The sequence below is a fragment of the Prionailurus viverrinus genome, chromosome X, assembly GCF_022837055.1.
Source record: "Prionailurus viverrinus isolate Anna chromosome X, UM_Priviv_1.0, whole genome shotgun sequence".
Taxonomy (NCBI): Eukaryota; Metazoa; Chordata; class Mammalia; order Carnivora; family Felidae; genus Prionailurus; species Prionailurus viverrinus.
Window position 1 is genome coordinate 101,302,267 of NC_062579.1, and position 19,767 is coordinate 101,322,033.

At 39.8% G+C, this 19,767-nt stretch overlaps 1 protein-coding gene across 3 annotated transcripts in view; it reads right to left on the reverse strand.

Moving 5' to 3' along the window:
* Positions 1-13,690, reverse strand: part of ENOX2 (ecto-NOX disulfide-thiol exchanger 2) — a 280,218-nt gene extending 266,528 nt beyond the window's left edge. The window contains exons 1-2 of one of the 3 annotated variants that reach the window (XM_047844800.1): positions 13,499-13,690; positions 12,203-12,262 (exon numbers count right to left, since the gene is read on the reverse strand). The gene's annotated coding sequence lies outside the window, so the exon portion shown is untranslated. The remainder of the gene's footprint in view (positions 1-12,202; positions 12,263-13,498) is intronic. The other 2 variants (XM_047844797.1, XM_047844798.1) reach the window with 2 other exon arrangements.
* Positions 13,691-19,767: the final 6,077 nt, after the last annotated feature.

Below are 19,767 nucleotides of genomic sequence, written 5' to 3' on the forward strand. Positions count from 1 at the left end.
TAATTCTCAATTCTTCCAATTTTAAAGTTGGAAGGAAATATTGTTTGCTCTTAAAATGCCACAGGAGGGAAATTGTCTTAAAAGAAAAAAATTTAAATCTGATACATAATACATAAAAAGTTTATTAAAGAAACTGAAGCCTCTAACTTCTTCTTTCCTTTCTGGAAAGTCAATTCAGTTGTTTTTGTATGGTCTAATATTATGTGCCATCTAGAATGCAAGCTACAGGACAATGAGCATCACCTTCTGTTAAATCTTTCTTTTAACTTGGTATATCCTCATTGCCCAGGGTGTGTGGAAGGATTCAGGTTGATTAGCTAAATCTAAATCCACAAGGTAAAAATCCAAAGTCATGTTTTATGAGGCTCCAAGCTGCCTTGATACTATATATACAGTGACCAGCTGGTTTAAGCTGGGACACAATTTTAGCACATGAAGTCCTGGGGTGGCCACACCTGGGGCACTAAATGATCCAGGCAATGTTTGGGGACCTTTGGTTCAGCCAAATCCCACATGTCCTGATTTCCATCTGTATGGTGGTTACCCAAGTGTGTGTCTGTCCACATGGGCTGAATCTGAAGCAGCCAAAAAAAAAAAAAAAAAGTGGGCGCTATAGCAGAAATATCAGATGTCAGCTCCCCTTGGCCCCCTCTAATACCATCTGTGTTCGCAAACAAGTGTTGAGCCCACTTCCTGTGAGAAGAAAGAAAACTTTCTAATTGCCCCTTTGAATGTCATTGCCAATATTGAAAATGCCAGTAAAATATGTATCCAAAATCTATGTTAAATCAAGGGGGGAAATGGATAATATAATTCATAAAGAGTTGGGTGACTGGTAGCTAAAAGGGAGGAAGCATTAAAAGGGGAACAGGAGGGGAGGGTTGCGGGGGAGGAGAGAGGAAGCAGTAAGAGAAAGGAGGTAAGAAGAGCAAATGAATCTAAAGTGAGAAGTTTTTTTTTTTTTTTTTTTTTAAGCAGAAAAATACTAGCTGGACTCACCCAAAACCTCACCTCCTAGAAAATTCTTGCTTTTTGAGGTATTGAGAATAGCCTTTTTACCACCACAGCTGCTATCCTAGCCTTCTAAATGCGTGAGTAAATAGTCAACCGCTTGAAAAAGCACTGACAGCCCTAGCACCAAAACTCACTTTCATTTGGCATGTGGAAAGTCAGGCAGGCGGGGTACAGTTCTCGAAAGGCCTCCTCACTGCAAACCTCCCCCCCACACACATACAGCCTTGACTGTGGTATGGCTGGCCACTAACAAAGGGGTCGCCCCATTTCAGGTTCAGCAAAGGAGACTTGCCTGAGATTTTTAAAACCACATTGGTAAGAAAGGAACAAAGGTTGTATTTCAGAATCAGGAGTTCTGTCTTTGGGCATTGCAACTGAACTCTTCCACATATATAAGCTTGAAATTCATATTCCACAAGTTCCTCAGAAGGGCCACTCAAAGTAAAGGGAAAAGTACAGGGAAGATAATTTTTTGTTAGCTTACTTCCCACAGTCCAAAGATGAGGATCGCATCAAGAACATGACTGAGAGCATACATCAAAAGGCAATGAAGTAGGAGGCAGCAGTTTCAACCCAGATTAGCAAGAATGGAATTGAAAGCATCAGAGCATCCTGATAAAAACAAACACATAAACATATACACCAAGAACCGCTGCAATGTTTCCATTATCCTGATTTCAAGCTCCAGAATGTAAGCACTAACGGTTCCCTAATCTACGCAAGCTCCTTCTCAGCAGCCTCACTGTCCTTTTCAAATGAATTCCCATTGCTAACCACCTTAGATTCTAAGTATTTTTGTCAAAACAAATGCCCCTGTGGAAGATTGCAAAGAACCAAGAATGTGAATCAAACCATGAACCTAAAACGGGGAGAAACAACATTACGTTGCTAAACCTCAAACAAAAGAAGTGCTAACAGTTTGAAAGCAACAACTAGTGAGTTGACTTCAAGCAGAGAAAAAAAGGCTCTCAACTTTTCAGAATCGATCAAACTTGTACCAAACCCTTAGAATCCAATCAGTTCACATTCCTGCAAAGCACACACATCAAGACTTGGTTTCACCTGCCTAAGAACCCACAAAGGAACCATAAAATTAACACTGGATAAGAAGTTGGGAGAACTGGATTCTCCTGATTTTTCTACTGTTTGACCTTGGTTAAGTCACTTATACTCATTCAATCCCAGCTTGCTTGCTTTGGAACAGCTGGGATATGATTATCAATATCCCAGGTCTAATGGTCTATGACAATTGTGACATTTACTCTCGTGACAAAATAGAAAACATTTGTCACAATCTGGCCCTAATTTCTAGGAATCATGGAGGTGGGCCTCTGCAACTCTCCTAATGGTTTCTGTTTCTAGCTTATTTTGAAACATGCTCACATAGGAGTTAGGCAACTGTGCTTGCTTAGCCTTGGGAATAGTCAGCCTAATATTCCTCTTCAGAATATTTCTCTTCAAAAAGCATTCCAGGAGCAGTTTGTTTTCTTCAAAGGACAGCTACAGGTGAGTGGTCTGACCCCAAAAGGGAAAAAGGAAGGAAAGAAAGTCATCTAGAATATGCTGAGCACCTATTGTATGCCAGACGTGGCATGATACTTTACATTATTTTTTTTTAATTTTTTTTTCAACGTTTATTTATTTTTGGGACAGAGAGAGACAGAGCATGAACGGGGGAGGGGCAGAGAGAGAGGGAGACACAGAATCGGAAACAGGCTCCAGGCTCTGAGCCATCAGCCCAGAGCCTGACGCGGGGCTCGAACTGACGGACCGCGAGATCGTGACCTGGCTGAAGTCGGACGCTTAACCGACTGCGCCACCCAGGCGCCCCTACATTTTTTTTTTAAATTAGCTCTCACAACATAGCTATGTGCTCAATATTACTATCTTGCATTTTATATGTAAGGAAACTGAGGTTTACTGATGTTAAGTGACTTGCTTACTCTCCCTCAACTGGTAAGTGATAAAACTGGGATCTGAACTCAAGCAATCTGAATCCATTACTATACTAACACTCTAATGATTAAATTCTGAATGACTGAATTCCTTCTTAATTCAGTGATTCAACTGGGCTTGCTCAGTGAATAAATTACCTGCTGAGTCAATACAGCAAAAAAAAAAAAAAAAGAAAAGAAAAAATCCTTGCCTTTATACTGACTTGACAATTTTAAAAAATTTCATCAGACATGTGGTTAAGACCACTGGGCTCTGGAGTAAGAAAAACCTCAGTTGCTAGAATTCTGGCTTTTAAGTCTCAAGTTTTCTCATTTGGCAAATGGGAAAAGAAGTAGTACCTGCCTGGCTGAGTGGTTGTAAAGCATTAATGATGTGATAGCAGCTAGCACAGTGTTTGACATAAAATTGTTCAATAAACGTATATTAGAGCTATCCTCAGACTCATAAGCAACAGAGAAAGAAACGAAAGGTTATAAAGAAAAAGAAAAACAGGATTCATTGAACTCAAGTGCTCCTTGGCCTGTAGAACAGATTTAGTGTGAATCAAGTTTTCAGTGGCCCACCCATACCCTCTAAGCTGCAGCTTGTAGATTAGCATATTCATGAGGCTCCATGAATATACTAATTGGCAGTGCCTAAGTAGTAGTAAGGAGACTTGTCATGTGGTCTGCTGAGCAGCAATTGTCTCCAGTTCCCTAGAACCTATCCTTCTAAATAGAGGGTTGGAAAGTAGCAGATAGAAGTACTGCTGGAAGTACCAAGTGGGCTAAGGCCCTTTTCTTCCCCTAATTCTTCAAGCCCTAGCTTCTCTCTCTCCCATTCCCTTGTGGCCCACTTCTCATATACTCCCGTCCGCCCTTGGTTTATTCTAGTTTTACTGTGATTCTTTTCATGGCTCTAGCTCTGTGTCTGTTCATGAGCAACCAATGGTATTTATAGAATGTGTGTCTGGCACTGCACTAGGTAAAGTAGAGGGACATCTAAAAGTTAATTGAAGAGACATGTGTTCCATGGCCAAATAGATCTAAGATATACAGGTAGACTGGAGTTTTGGCAATACAGTAAATGCAGCTAAAACAAGATGATTTGGTTGATTTCAGAGCACAAAGTAGTTTGTTCATCCAGTCAATGACATACATACTGAAGAATTTAGAAAAAAATGCACAGTTGTTTGCAACTTTACTTGAAATGCATAAAAAGTTGTATAAATGGAGAGATGGGTGATAAAGGAAATAGAACAAAGTGTTAATTATAGAATCTAAATGGTGTGCATAGGGGGTATTTACTGTACAATTCTTTCACATTTTCTGTATATTTAAATTTTTTCATCATGAAAGGTTGAGGATAAAGGAGAGGGGTAAAGGGTATAGCTTTTTCAACTTCAAATATTTCAGAACAAAATATCATATTTATATAAAGAAGCATAAATGAAATCAGGCAAAACATTAAAAAATTGGTGAATCTGAATGGATGGCAGATGACAGTCCTATATGATTTGTGAAATTTTTCTCTAGTTAAAATGATTTTAAAATAGAAAGTTAAAGGATAGTTTGTTGAACACTGGCCCCTTTTACCTAATGTCTCATTTACCATTTTTAGTAGAATGGATATTGGGTCAATAATAGTAGAGAAATTGGAAAGAATGAAGGTGGGGGGCAATAATCAACCGACAGATCTACCTTGGGTGCCTACTATATGCAAGACGCACTATGCTAGGCATTCTGGGGGATTCAGAGACAAAAAAACATAGTCCCTGTCCTGAGACTCACAGTGCAGGTGAGGGAATGCCAAAGCAGTGTCTGAAAGGGTAGCTGGCTAGAGCAGAGAAATTCTGTTAAGAGAAGTATGAAGACTGGCAAGGTAGATTGGGGCCAGACTACGGAAAGTAGTGAAGGCCACGCTAAGGAGTTTGGACTTCATCCTATGGATAATGGGAAACCATTTACAGTATCTGAGTCAGGGAAAGAACATGCTCTAAAACACATTGGCTACATAGTAATAATCTGTTTGAGCACAGGTACCTTCAACACATATTTGTTTTCTATTCATATACTTCTGACCCTTCTATTTCCCATATCTGGATGTGGCCTTTAGGGATTTTCAACATTCTGGATGCTACCCATTTTTTTTAACAGCCACTTTGTCATCTTTTCAGCCTCTGTTCCTTTCCCTCCCCCAGCTCCCGAGGGGAGCTGCCCAGCTCTCAGCTTAGCCCTGCTGACTCAGTAAGCAATAAATAAGCCTCATATAGTTTTTTAAACTAAGTTGCTAAGCTTTGAATCTCTGCTTTCCTTCATGGCAATCAAGCCCCAATCACTACTGAGATCATTGATTTGAGTTGGAAAAATGAATATTCAGCTAAGCAACATGTGAAGGAGTACAGGAAGGTATGTCGTATGTGTAGAAGGAAACTGTTGTTCAAAGTGATTTTTGGATACTGAAAGAAAACCTAGTGGAGACGGTATTGCTGAATAGCAGCAAGTGATTAGGGTAAGACCTCTCAAAGACTGCCAAACTATAAGGTGGACTTTGTCTCTAGTTTTTTCCCCCCTATAAAGCCAATCTTCCAATCCAATCATGCGATTCCCACATTTAAAACTCTGAGCTGGCTCCCCCCTGCCTATAAAGGCCAAGCTCCTTAGCAGGCAGACTTCCCTCACCAACCAGACACAGACCTGTCTCCAGATTCTTATCCTGTCCCCCTCACCCAACTCCCAGTGGTTCACACACAGTATCTTACCTTTTCCTAAAGTATCCATTCTCACACATGTGACTGCTTCACATGTGTCGGTGGTCCCTTTGCTTGGAACCCTTGCCCACCACATCTTTTTCCACCTTGTTTCTAGGCAATACCCACTCATCCTTGGTGATTCAGAACAGGTAGACTCTGGTCTGTGACTTCTCCACCTCCAGCAATAATTCTTCCCTCCATCATGTTTCCAGGGTATTTCTTATCTAGAGTAATATACTATTCCCACTGTAATATAATTATTGATTTAGGTGTCTATCTCCCCCCACTTAACTGTGAGTTCCTTAAGGGTAGGCAGGGACTACTTCTAGTTCATCACTGTACTCCTAGCACTTACCATAGGGTTTGGTCCTGTGTATGTGCTCAAATGTCTATTGAATAAATGAGCTTGAATATCAAGTGCTCCTTGAATTCAAACTCAGCATCTCTTGAAAGGTAAAAATTAGAATATTGTGTGACCAAAGTAATCCCAGTGAAGTATGTCTGAGAACTTGACTGCAGAAGTGGTAGGAGGACAGGTTATGGGGTCTTCCTGTGGGACCTTTCTACCCCAGGAAGCTCTTACTGGCAGCTGTTGCTGGCTAAAAACAAGGGCAGCTGGAGCGGACAGGAAGGGCCCTTAGTGGGGATTTCCCCATCGTTACCTTTCATAATTCAGCACTGAAGGAAAGTTGTTTATATAACATTCTCCACACAGTGTTTTGATTCTTCTGAATTACAGCCAAACTTTCATTTGTGCTCTGCCTACAGATACATTTGGACCAGACTTGTTAATGGATAGTCACTGAAAGTTCCCCAGTTCACATTCTCACCTGTCATTATGCCGAGGAACAATATTTTGTGGGTAAGGAACCACTGAAAAACTGAGAGCCAAAAAGGGGGCCAAGCAGAGCTAATAAAAATGATCTTTTATTTTTCTCCTAGATTGCTAATATATTTCCTAGTACCTCCCATCCTGCACTGGTTTATATTATGTATCAGTAAAGGCAAAAAAAAGAAAAAAAAAAAGAAAATGAAGACTTTGGCAAAACTTGACGCCTGTAGGCACGAGAAAGAGGAAGCAACACTGAGGCTTGGAGTATAAATCTTTAGACATATGATCCATTGCCACTTCTGCAAAGTAAACATTTCAGCTGTTTTTAAACAAATGGCAAAAGCAATTAGCCCCTTCTGTAGACTAAACTGAGGTGTATGCAGAATTAAAAAAAACTTAGTCTGTTTTGATCTTCAAAAATGTCAAACTGGTAAACATTTCGCTTTTTTGTTGTACATATAAATCTATGAGCCAAGCCTAGCTTGAGGAAGATTTAAGAGACATAAAATTTGTCTGAGGTGTCTGCCAAATCTCTGCAGCAGAGAGAAACCCTGGAGAAGCTGACATAGTCATAACTCTCAAAACATCCCTAGCAGGCTTGTGCAGGGCTAGACGTACAGAAAGTCACTGTTCCTTCTCTCAAACTGTTTGTAAACAGAGAAGTAGATCATTTGCTTATCAGCTATCTGGTAGCTTATTTTTGCCCATATGTCCCACAGAGGAAAGAGAAAAAAAAAGAGTAAGTCCCTACTGGTACATATCCCAACCTTCAGCTGTGTAGATTTTCACTTATATGACAAGCCTGCTTGTTAAAATCTTCTCTTTCCTCTTGCACACTCATTCTTGTATGTACACGAGATCAATCTCTGTCTCTGTCTCTCTGTCTGGAAGGCATTACAAGAAGGTATTTATATGTATCCAGGACAGTGTCTAACAAGAGTGCTTTGCACATAATAAGCCCACAATAATTCGGCAAATGAATTGAAACTCTATCTGTAATTTCTATGTTCAACTTATTTGTTCATGGAACAAGAGAGTTATAGATTCTTTTTCTTGAAGTATTTAACAGTGACAATTCCTTACAAAGTAAAGTCATTTTATTCAAATGATTTGTCCTTAGGACTTCTGTCCTTTAAAAGCATCCATTTTTGCACAATGGGAATTATTTGTAAGGCAAATGAAGGAAAGTCCACGCTGCAGGATCCTGAATGACAATATGAACACTAATATATTTTGTAGAGAAAATCAGATATCCCATATTCACCTGATTGTATGTCGTTATGGTAATCCACCACATATGTCTAAAATCACTTAACAATGCAGGAATATAGTGCATGCATGGGCTGCATTCTGTAAATAGGATTAACAGTTGGATTCAACCAAGGTCTTCCCTGGGGAGAGATTGCTGGAAAATACATCTACATGACATTTAAAAAAATAAATTAACCAATGACATTGGCTCCCATGAGACACATTGTTTCTTGTACATTCAATTCTATCACAGTTTTCTGTAGCTCTCTACTGACATCCCCATCCCTAAAGACATAGAATTTCAAAACAGAAAGAAAAACAGAGCAATCGGAGCTCTTCTGTCTGTCCTGCATGAAGTGTTATGTACACAAAGAAAAGAGCTCTGTACATTGGCACAATGTGAACTGTGACATGGTGAGATCATGTCAGTCTGGACTGTTCTTGTTATCCCGTGGTCACATATAACTTGCCCAAGGGAATGAACAAAGTCTGTGTGCATGCTAAGATTGGCAGGGGCTGCAGAAAAACAAATACAGCTGTGTTATACAGCAGGGGGGGGGGATTTAATTTTTCCTTTGAAAAATGTTATTTATCATGATGATTTTTCTTCCCACTTTTATGTATTTAACTAATTTTCCTCATCTGTAAAATAGGGATAACTACTGTATGTATTTAGTATTTTTACTATGAGAATGAAATGAAATCCTGGTACAGAATAGTTAACCCATACAATATGCATCAACATCTGGCTAGCATTAAGTAAACACCTATTATATGCCAGGTACTGGCCTAAGACACCAAGAAAAAGTAAACCATAGGAGGAAAAAGTGACACTGGAGAGAAAAGCAGGGAGCTGATTTTCAAAAGTTTTATAAGCTAGTCTAAGAAGTTTGGATTTTATCTCGAGGACAATGGGCAGAGCTGGATAGCTTCAGATTTGTGATTTAGAAAAATCATTCTGTCAGCACTGGTGGAGAATGGATTGGAAGGAAAGCAGGCTGGAGACAGTAGTAATCCAGTCTAGAAGGGGTGTGTGTGTGTGGGGGGGGGGGTGTGGGTGTGGGTGTGGGTGTGTTGCAGGGTGTGCTGGGGAGCGGTGTACCCCAAACTAAGGCAATAATAATAGGACACATGCGGAAAACATGTTTTTAAGTAAAACTCTATTACAAGTGATTAAAAAAATATGCAAAAGGTTAAAAATAGGACTCATGTTATCTTACCATTTATAGCAAACCTCTGTTGAATTTTTTTCTGTGTTTAACATTATAGGATAATGATTTCCTATGTATGCCCACATAGGGTGTGTGTGTGTGTGTGTGCCCATGTACATGTGTATGCGTTTAAACTGGGATTTGTCAGCTTTATAACGAGAATTTTCTCTTAATATATCATAAACAACTTTCAACATAATTAAATATTTTTTAGTAACATCCACTTACATGGCTACTTAGTATAGTAATCTATGCTACAGATACACGATAATTGATTTAATCAAAATCTCTAGTATTACAGACATTTAAAATGCTATTTTCCTTCTTTACCCTGGGATAGACATCCTGAGAAATAAAATTTTGGAAACACCACATTTATTTCCTTAGCATAGAGCCTTAGAAGTTGAAGTGATAGGTTGAAAGCTATGTCCAATTTTGATATTTTTAATCCACATTGATAATTTCTCTCCAGAAGGGTTGTATCAAATTACAGTCCCACTAGCAGTATCTGTAAGTAGGAGACCCATTTGAGAGTGATTTCAAGGATGGAGTCAACTGGATTGTAGGTGGAAATGAGGGACGGATCCTTGGCAGAGTATTGGGACGGCAGCAATGTGAACTGTGTCAAGAGGAGCAAAGCAATGAGCAGGCCTACGGAACAGGTGTCTGGGTGGATAAATGATGAGAAAGAAAAAGGTAAGGTGACCATAGGAGAGTCGGGGTGGGGGGGAGTTTAAATGAAAAGAAAAGAAGCCTCTAGAGAAGTTCTGCACTCAGGTGACTTTAATTTACTGCTTTATTTAGCCAAAGTAGCTAATGTAGCAAACAGCTAATCTTTTTGTAACATTTGGCATTCTGGTACCAAAGTTCTGAGCTATATTCATGTTTATGCATGTTTTTCATCCAATAACCATTTGTTAGGTGTCTACCACATGCCAAGTGCTGTCCTGGATGCTATGGGTGTGGATATGAATGAGACCTGGCCACTGCCCTCAAGGAGCTCATAGTCTTGGGGAGAGACAGACACATCCACAGACTGATACACTAGTGTGGTACAGCCTAGGACAGAGGTAAGTGCAGGGTTCTATGTAAGCCATGAGCCTAACACTGTTTTGTGTATGCTTGTATATGTTTGTGTGTGGTGGGGGAGGGCGAGGAGAGCTGCAGGAAAGGCTTCAAAGAGGTGTTGATATTTGAGCTGAGTCTTGAAGGAGGAGTTCCTCAGATGAGTAAGGGTCACAGATGATACTCATATTCCTTACCAGTGCTTTGGAAATTTGTGCCACTGGTGTTAAGGACACTCAGTAAGGCAGTGAGGATGCTTGTGCGTAATCCAAACCCATTTGTGAAAACAGCCTCCACTGTTACCTTAATGCATATATATACATGGCCCGATTTGAGCAATAATATGCTCATCTTAGAATTAAAGGATAACAGGCAAGTGACATATATACTTTTAAAAAATAACTCTGATGACATTGATAGAATAATAATATTCCCGTCAGCCAAGTCCAACTAATTCTACTTCCTAAATGGCTCTCATATCTGTTGCCTCTTCTCATATGTGGCTACCTTGGGTCCTCATCATCTCTAGCTTCCTAACTGGTCATGGCCCACTCCAGTACATTCTAAAGTAAAAACCTCATCATGGTGCTTGTCTTCTAAAATATATTAATGTTTTTTATTGTCTACTATCAGTACTTCCCAAATTTGAGTCATTTGAGTATTATCATAGTCACACATCATGGGTACTACTATTTACTTAACATTTGTCTTTAAATCAACTTTAAACTTGTTCACTTTATATTTTTCCTAAGCCATTTCCTATGTAACCTTACATTTAAAGACGTAGTTCAGCTTTACCTTTTATGAGACACATTAGAATATATAATTACTGAAATTTAAAATGTTTGTGGGAGTACAACATAACCACCAGTGGTAGATGCTCTACAGTTTGAAAAACAATAGCCTATGGAAGCACATCCAAATTTCTTAGCATTGCATTCAAGGAACTTCACAAATCAGACCCAATCTATCTTTCCAGACTCTTTTACCATTATACCTTCATTTCCCCAAACAATCTATACCCTAGTCATGCTGAATTCCAAAATATTGAAGGGACATGCTCTGCTTTTATACAGCCCAATGTCTTTCACAGACTTGTCTCTCTAATCTGGAATGCCTCCCCTCTACTGTTCTCTGCCTGGTGAACTCATTATCCTTCAAGACCTGTCATGTCGCCTCCTCACAGAAGGCTTCTCCCTGATTCTCCCTTACAGTTAGTCACTGCTTCCTTTATTCTTCTGATAGCACTTTGTACTTCTTAGTGTTATATTACACGCTACATTATCTCAGAATTATGGGCATATATCTCCCCAGCTACACCCAGGAAAAGCTCTCATACTCTGTTGCATCCTGAATAATCCCTGTGAGCAAAGGTCACGGAGGAGACCTAGTGATCTAGGAAGTCACTTAAAATAAAAGCTATAATAAAATAAAACCTAAAGGACTATCTAGGCCCAAATAACTTACATGTAAGGCACGTTTTTTAAAGAGAATCACCTGATTCAGAAATAGCCATATAGTTTTGGCAGACACAATTAGCTACGGCTGCAATAACAGTGAAGCTAATTCAGTTTTGGCAGCCACTTTACAGCATACACATACTGACATAGAGACTAAAAGTGAATCATTTGGGTTTCTGCCAGGATGATCAATTACACCTGACAATAATCTTTCCTTACCACAAAGAGAAAGTCAAGAAGAAAATTGAACAGTGGGACTAACAAACCATGGTGGAGAGAGCATGGGCTCTGGAGTCAGAAATCTATATACCAAAATCCCAGCTCAACTCCTTACAATCTATGTGACTTTGGGTAGGTTAAACAACCTTCTCTGAGTTTTAGTTTTCTCTTCTAGAAAAATGGGGAAAACAGTACCTACTTCATAAGACTCTTAAGATAATGCAACAAAGTGCTTATGATAGCACCTGGAACATTATATGGGCTCAATAAATAGGAGTCATTATTGTTACCTAATGAAATGACTACAATTCAGATAATATGATGCATAAGGAGAGCAAATACATTTCTTAATAAATTTGTCACCAGGCTTTAAAATGACAACTATAGAAGTGTAGCTAAGAATAGCCACAAACAGAACAGTCTGTAAGGTAAAGATCTTCTTGGGTTTAAATTAAACTCACACCTGGAACATACCACCACACTTCTTTGTGTTGTCCAAGAAATGATCTCAAATCAGGTTCCCCTAGGATGAAAAAAACAAAAATCACCCAATCTTAATTTTTTGTGTTTAGTTTTATTTGATACAGAATAATATCCAAATTATGTGGATGCTTTAAAGTGTCCTGTTATTATGACCCCAATCTCTTTCATGACACATTTTTATTGCAGTCAGGCAAACCCACCCTTCATAAAAATGCTCCCTCTTCTATATACCCTCCTCAGATTTCCAACGCCAGTTCCAGAAAGCACATTCTCCCTCCTCTTTGCCCATTTCAAATCCCATTTACTCCTTTGGAGCCAAAATTAAAATTCAAGTCCTCCAGAAAGCATACCCGGATTGGTCTGGAAGATGACAATTTCAAAACTACAGCATTTCCAGGGTTAGGCTTTACCTTCCTTACATATATCAACCCCCAAGCCCATCAGTATTAGAAACTTTTTGCACGCGTTTGTAATAATAAAATAATTAATACAGTCTGTTTCGCACAGTCTACTTTATTCCACAGTCTGTGTGCCCCCTAAATCTTTTTCAACCTTAGTGATGTTACGAGTCGTGTTAGAAACCTCGATAGCGCTTGGTTTTTTAAATCGGTCTAACTTGCCTTTGACTCTCACCAGAACACTGCACTGAACTTTAAGGAGAAACCCTTTCCACTCCAAAGATCTGGTCAGGGCAGGGGCGGGTGGTTGGAAGGGCCAATAAAGAGATGGCGACGATCTTTATATCACCAGCAAGGAAACAAAAAGTGAAATTTGGACAAAAAGTCACGCCCTGAGCGTGCGAGGAATTCCCACACCCCCAGAGAAAATTGGGGAGTGTGTACGTTAGAAAGGGTGTGTGCCCAAATCTGAAATGTAAATTGAGGGAAGCGAGGAAAGAGATCATCCAACTCCTCCAAGTAGTAAGGGGAGTCCAGACACCGCCTAGGGAAGACCCTGGTTAAGAAACCTAACTTCAGATCTCGGAGGAGGCACAGGACGGGAGCGAGGATACACGATAGCGTCCTGGGGGATTAAAGACTGCAGACTAGGTGGAGAAATAGAGAGCGCGCGCTCCCGAGGTTCCAAGCTCCAGGAAACGGGCGCGGATGGCTCAGCAGCCCACCCCCGACTCCCAGGCCCGACACCCCCTCCCCGGCAGAGGCGGAGCTGGGCGGAGTCAGGCGCCGAAGACAACGGCCCGGAAGCACCCTCCTCCCTAGGCCCCTCGGTCCCACACTCCCCAACCACAGCCGCTCGGGCTTTCTGCCTCTCTGACCTCCAGCTCCCCGGCTACCGAAGGGGCTACTCCTTATACTGCCGCGGAAAATCGGACCGGCGTGACAGCTTCTGAAAGCGTAGTGCCCTCGCCGCGCCCCACACCACGCAACTGTCTTCTGAACTCCCCGCCTCTCGCTAGCCGGCTTGGGCCCAACACTCGGGCCCAGGGCTGGACTCTCACCCACACCGCGGCCGCTGCAGCATTTCTTATTGGTTACTGGTCACCAGGGAAGCAGGAGGCCCAACCCCTTGTCCTCATGGGAAATGTAGTTTCAGGTCGCTGGAGGCTGTCTTCCTGGGGTATCCAATATTGGCATTGGCGGAGAGACTCAGGTGAAGGCAGGGGATTGTGGGAGATGAAGTCGAGGCACTTCTTTCGGTATACCCACAGTTTCTCCATCCAGTCCGATCGTCCCCTGAGTTCAGATGGAGCAGGGTATTCTGGGTGTTGTAGTTTGCGGTGTACTCTCCTACAGAATCTACCTTCTTGGGGTATGGGGTTGTGCTTGTGGGATTAGATGAAGGTTCTAGATTTATTTTACCTTTTGGTTAAGCTCTTAGCGTTTGGGGGGGCACTTTATATCATGATTTAAAATTCTCATTGACTTTTGATTGAATGACTTTTTAAAAATATTATGTTCCGATAAGCTTACAATTGTAACTGGTCCTTTAAAACTGTCAAAGTATGTTCTATGTGAACCATCTGCATTAGAATGACTTCAGAGGCTCTGGAGAAAATGTATACTATGTTTCCAGTTGGGTATCACATTTTTCCCTTTGAATTGTAACTGGTCTTTTAAAACTGTTAAAGTGTATTCTATGTGAACCATCTGCATTTGAATCACTTCGAAGGTCCTAGAGAAAATGTATACTGTGTTTCTAATTGAGTACCATATTTTTCCTTTTGAAGTAGGGCATAATAGGCATATAAATGTGATCAAAGCCAGCCCAGAAGAATCCCATTTAAGCTGCCATGAAGAACAGTGGCCACATCACTGATGTCATGCAACAATTTAGAACAGGTAGAGAATACAACTTGAATAATAAGGAATAAATGTATATTTCTTTAAGAAACTATTGTTTAGTAAAGATATGTTAATAAGCCCGATAAATAAATAGATGGAGACCACTAGCACTTTCAAGTGATTTAAAGGTTGAGGAAAATGGTGGCTTATTAAGGCTAATTTTACTCCTAATTTTTGACTTTTTTTTTTCCTTTCCAGAGGTGAATCCTTAATAGCCGAAAGGATCATTACAGTTGGGTTACTACAATTTTACTCATTAGAACAGCCTTTTCACTCACAAGTGGAATGAATGCAAAGAAAGAGGAATTGCATTTTGCTAAGGTAATTAATTGCCTAAAATTTTAAAACAGAAGTGAAGGAATAAATGGACTTAATAGATTGAATAATTTACTCAGCAAACTGCTTTGTTCAAGGCTCCAGACTAGGCACTGTTGCTACAGAATTGGAAAACAGCCCTTGCTCATAACTAGTTCACAATCTAGGACAGGAGAGAGAGTATACATTGTGCAAAGTGCTCTAAAAAGGTCTACATGCGGTTCTACAGGACCATAGAAGTGGAAGAACTCATTCCACTTCTGGAGGAAGCCATGCTTGAATGATGAGACTTGAAGGACTAGTAAGCTATTTGGGGTAGGGAGGTCAACCATATTTCATACTGAGGAGTAAGAATGTGAGAGAGTGCAGAGAACACTCTCCCCCCACCCCTACTCCCCAAAAAAGATGTTCCACGTTGCAGGAGCTAGAACAGGAAGGAATAAGAGGCCATATCAATGAGTTCAAAATTTAACCTGAAAGCAGTGGAGAACCATTAAAGGATTTTACGCAAGGACATGGTATGATCAGATGGACTTGGTGATAACTTGGATATGGAAAGTAAGGAAAGGGAAGGGGTCTATTGTTACTCTCAAGTTCTGATTTGGAAGACTGAGTATGTGGTAGTACCACTCATTTAATTAGGGAAGCCTGAAAGAGTAGCAAGTTTTGTGATGGATAGGAGAGATTAAGTTTTGGACACTTTAAATTTGAGTAGTCTATGGAACATTGGGGTGGAGATACCTGTAGGCTGCTAGGAGGTGTAGGTCTGAAGCATAGGAGAGAGGTCAGGGTTGGAACTAAACATTTGAGAGACAACAGTATATAGCTGGCAAGTAAATAAATAAATATGGATTAAATTTCACTTGGAGAGTGTTTAGAATAGTAATTTTTAGAAGGGCAGAGATTAAGAATGGAACCCTAGAAAACAACGATATTCAAGTAGTAGGTAGAGGAAGTCAAGGCTCCTTTCCTTCAAAGGAGGCTGAGAAGAAATGGCCAGATAGGCGAACCAAGAGAAAATGAAGTGTAACTACTAGAATATAACACAGAGAGGTCAAACAAGAGGACAGAAGAGTAACATGGAACTACTCATTCATCCATTCAACAAGTATTCGTTCAGTACCTGCAACATTCCAGGCATAATTCAAGGTGTTGGGAACAGAGAAGTAGGGGAAAAAACCACATAACATCCCTTCCCTTTGGAGCTCATATTCTAATAGGGAAAAATGAATTAACAAGACTAATAATGAAAATATATACCTATTACAAGTAATATTTCTGCAAGTCTTATTAGAATGGATATGTGTGTATATGTGTATTACACATACAAAGGTGAGACTCTTGATCTATTGTGGGTAAAAAGTATGCTTGAAAATACATTTAGGAAAAAAAATAATTGAGTATAAGAACACAAATTTGTGAAATAATGTCCCAGGGTATGTTAGTGTGATTGGATTTATAGATCAATCAGTAGGCCAAAGTTAAGGCTTTGTCAACAGATAGTGTAATACTCAAGTCTTGGCCACGGTTCAGGTTTATGAATGTGGAATGTGTTTGGCTTCAGTTTTTGCTTATATTAAGGCGTAATCATTCTGTTGCTATCTTTACAAGTCAGCGTGGATCCCTTGCTAGAGGACCCTGGTACCAAATTTACGGCTCAGTCTGACATCAACATCAGTCCCCAGAGGTATAGCTATGGTTCAATCTGTGTCAAGGATCAGAGTCTTTGACTGGTATGAAAGTTCACTTGGAAGCTGTCATTAGTCCAGCGTGGCTTGGATTATATCTCATTGTGAAGCCAATGTACAAGATTTGGGTTCAAATTTTAGCCAGTATTACTATTTAGTCTGTATGTAAGAAGAGGTTTTATTCTTGTTAGTGCTGTCTGTGGACCAGCCTCAGAGAGACACCCAAGGATGGGGCTCAGCTCAAGGTTTGACTTCCGCTTTTTGGTCAGCATTGGAATCGCTTTTTTTTCTAGGCTTGGAATTCAACAAAGACCAGTTATGGCTCTGCCAGAAGATGCTGTTCATGCTGATTTTGTTGTCTTGGAAAAGGCTAAACAAGAATTTGAACAAGAGTTATGTTCAGTCTTTTATCAGGTAAAGTTACAATTAGTGTTCATGGTTAGAGTGGATTCTTGGCTGTGGTCACTGTTAAGGCACAGTGTCTAAATTTCATATTTAGTCTTTTGCCATTTTACACCATCACCTATGATGTGCCCCAGAGTTTTGTCTGAGAGCAACATTAGCATTTCATCTGTGGACAATATAGAGTATCAATTGTGGCTGGGATTTCAACTGAGCATATGAACAGGATTTGGGAGCATATCTGGCCAGAGTAAGCCCAAAGTGTAATTTCTGGCTTTAGCCAGTCTCAGTGTTCTGTCTTTGTCGATAGCCCCTATCAGGAATATTCTGCGGAGCTAAGCCAGTGGCCAGTGTTGTACCTTATCCTGTGGCCAGAGCATGGTTCGGTCAGTGACCTGTGTTAGCACTTCAACTTGGCCTGTGTCAGAGTTTATTATGCAGGTAGTGGTCCCATTTTGACTTTGTATAGAGTTCCTGTTCACTGAGTGCTGCTGGTAGTGCTATCTAATTAAGCTTTTATTTGTCTATTAACATTTTGGTCTGTATAATTGCAATATTATCCCATACACAGTACACTTAGTCTTTGCTTATTTAGATAGTTTAAGGAGGCTTATAATGATCGGTAGCTGGATTGAGGTTTGGGGCAACAAGTTATGAAATATTTTTAGATAGGCCCTTTAATAAGGATATTGGTTTGCTGTGGCAATACTGTTGATTGTTTAGCCCAGTACCTTTAAAATATCTCCTTTCCATATCTTCCTCAAAGGACAGACTCTCAAAGCTAATGCTACATTTTATCAGGTGTTTTCTTTTAAATCAATGAGGCACAGAAACAAACATGGTTTGATTTATGGAAAAGTTTATTTTCCTGATTAAAAACAAAAATCATGGGCAATTCCCCATCCAATTTTTAAAAGTGATATTGAGATATAACTGATACTCAAAAAATTCCACATATTTAATGTATACATTTTGATGAGCTTGGACTTATGTATATACCTATGGTATCACCATAATCAAGACCCTAACATATCACCTCCAAAACTTTGTGTGTGTGTGTGTGTGTGTGTGTGTGTGTGTGTGTGTTTTGTGGTAAAAATGTTTAACATGAGATCTATCCTTGTAACATATTTTAAAGTACACAACACTATACTTTTAACTATAGGCACTATGCTATAGAACAGACATCTAGAACTTATTCATCGTGCAAAACTGAAACATACTCACTGCCCCTAACCCCTGGCAATCACCATTCTACTCTCTGCTTCGAGTTTGACTATTTTAGAATTCTCATATAAGTGGAATCATGCAGTATTTGTCCTTCTGTGACTGGCTTTTTTATTTAGCATAGGGTCCTCTATATTCATCTGTGTTGTCACAAGTGGTAGAATTTCCTTATTCTGTAAAAGCTGAATAACATTACATTGTATTTGCATACCACATTTTCTTTATCCATTCATCTATTGATGGACATTTAGGTTGCTTCTATATCTTAACTATTGTGAATAATGCTGCAATGACCATTGGTGTATAAATATATTTTTTAGATACTGATTGCATTTCCTTTGGATATATATCCAGAGAGGAGATTGCTGAATTATGTGGTAGTTCTATTTTTAATTTTTTGAGGAACCTCCACACTGCTTTCCAAAGTAGCTGCACCATTTCATGTTCCCACCAACAGTGTATAAGAATTCCAATTTCTCCCTCCTCATCAACACTTGTTATGCCTTGCCTTTTTGATAATAACCATCCTAACAAGTGTGAGGTGACATTTCACTGCGGTTTTAATTTGCATTTCCCTGATGATTAGCGACAATGTGCATCTTTTCATATACCTGTTGGCCATTTGTATAAGACCATTTGGAGAACTGTCTGCTCAGTTACCTATGCATTTTATGATTGTTTTTACAATTTATGCTTAAGAGGCACCTGGGTGGCTCAGCCGGTTAAGCATCTGACTCTTAATTTTGGCTCAGGTCATGATCTCATGCTTAGTGACTTCAAGGCCCACATCAGGCTCTGCACTGACAGTGCCGAGCCTGCTTAGGATTCTCTCTCTCCCTCTCTCTCTGCCCCTCCCCTGCTTGTGCTCTCTCTCTCTCTTTCAAAATAAATAAATAAATAAACATTAAAAATATATTACAAAATAAAAAAATAAAATTTCTGCTTAAAATGCCATTGGGATTTTTATAGGGATTGTATCGGATGTGTACATCACTTTGGGTAGTATGGACATTTTGACAATATTAATTGTTCAATACATGAGGCAGGGATGCTTCTGTATCTATTGATCTACTTTAATTTCTTTCATCAAGTTTTTATAGTTTCCAGTGTATAAGTCTTAAACCTCCTAGATTAAGTTTATTTGTATGTATTTTATCATTTTGATGCTATTATACATGGGATGTTTTCTTAATTTTATTTTCAGAGATTTCATGGTGAATGTATAGAGATGCAGCTGATGTTTGTATCTGATTACGCTTTTACCAAAGTTTAGGGGTTACCAGTAGCCAGATTAAGGCTTACTGTGAAGAAGGTTTTAGGGCTAAGAGAGTAAACATGTTTCTCAGATAGGCTGTTGATGTTACCTGTCAATTTACAAATAAGGTTAGTGTGAGAATAGACAACAGCTTGTGTTCAGGTTTAGAGTCTCAGGCTGTTGCCAGGCTTTGAGTTCAGAGTGTTCATATCCTGTTGTCAGTTTGGGATTTAGACTCTGGCTACTAGTGTAGCAAGCATTCTGATATCAGTAGTAGAGTTCAGTCTGTGCTCATTTTTAGTGCCTCTACTGTGCCCAGTGTCACGGGTATATCACTCCCCAATTTAGGATTAGG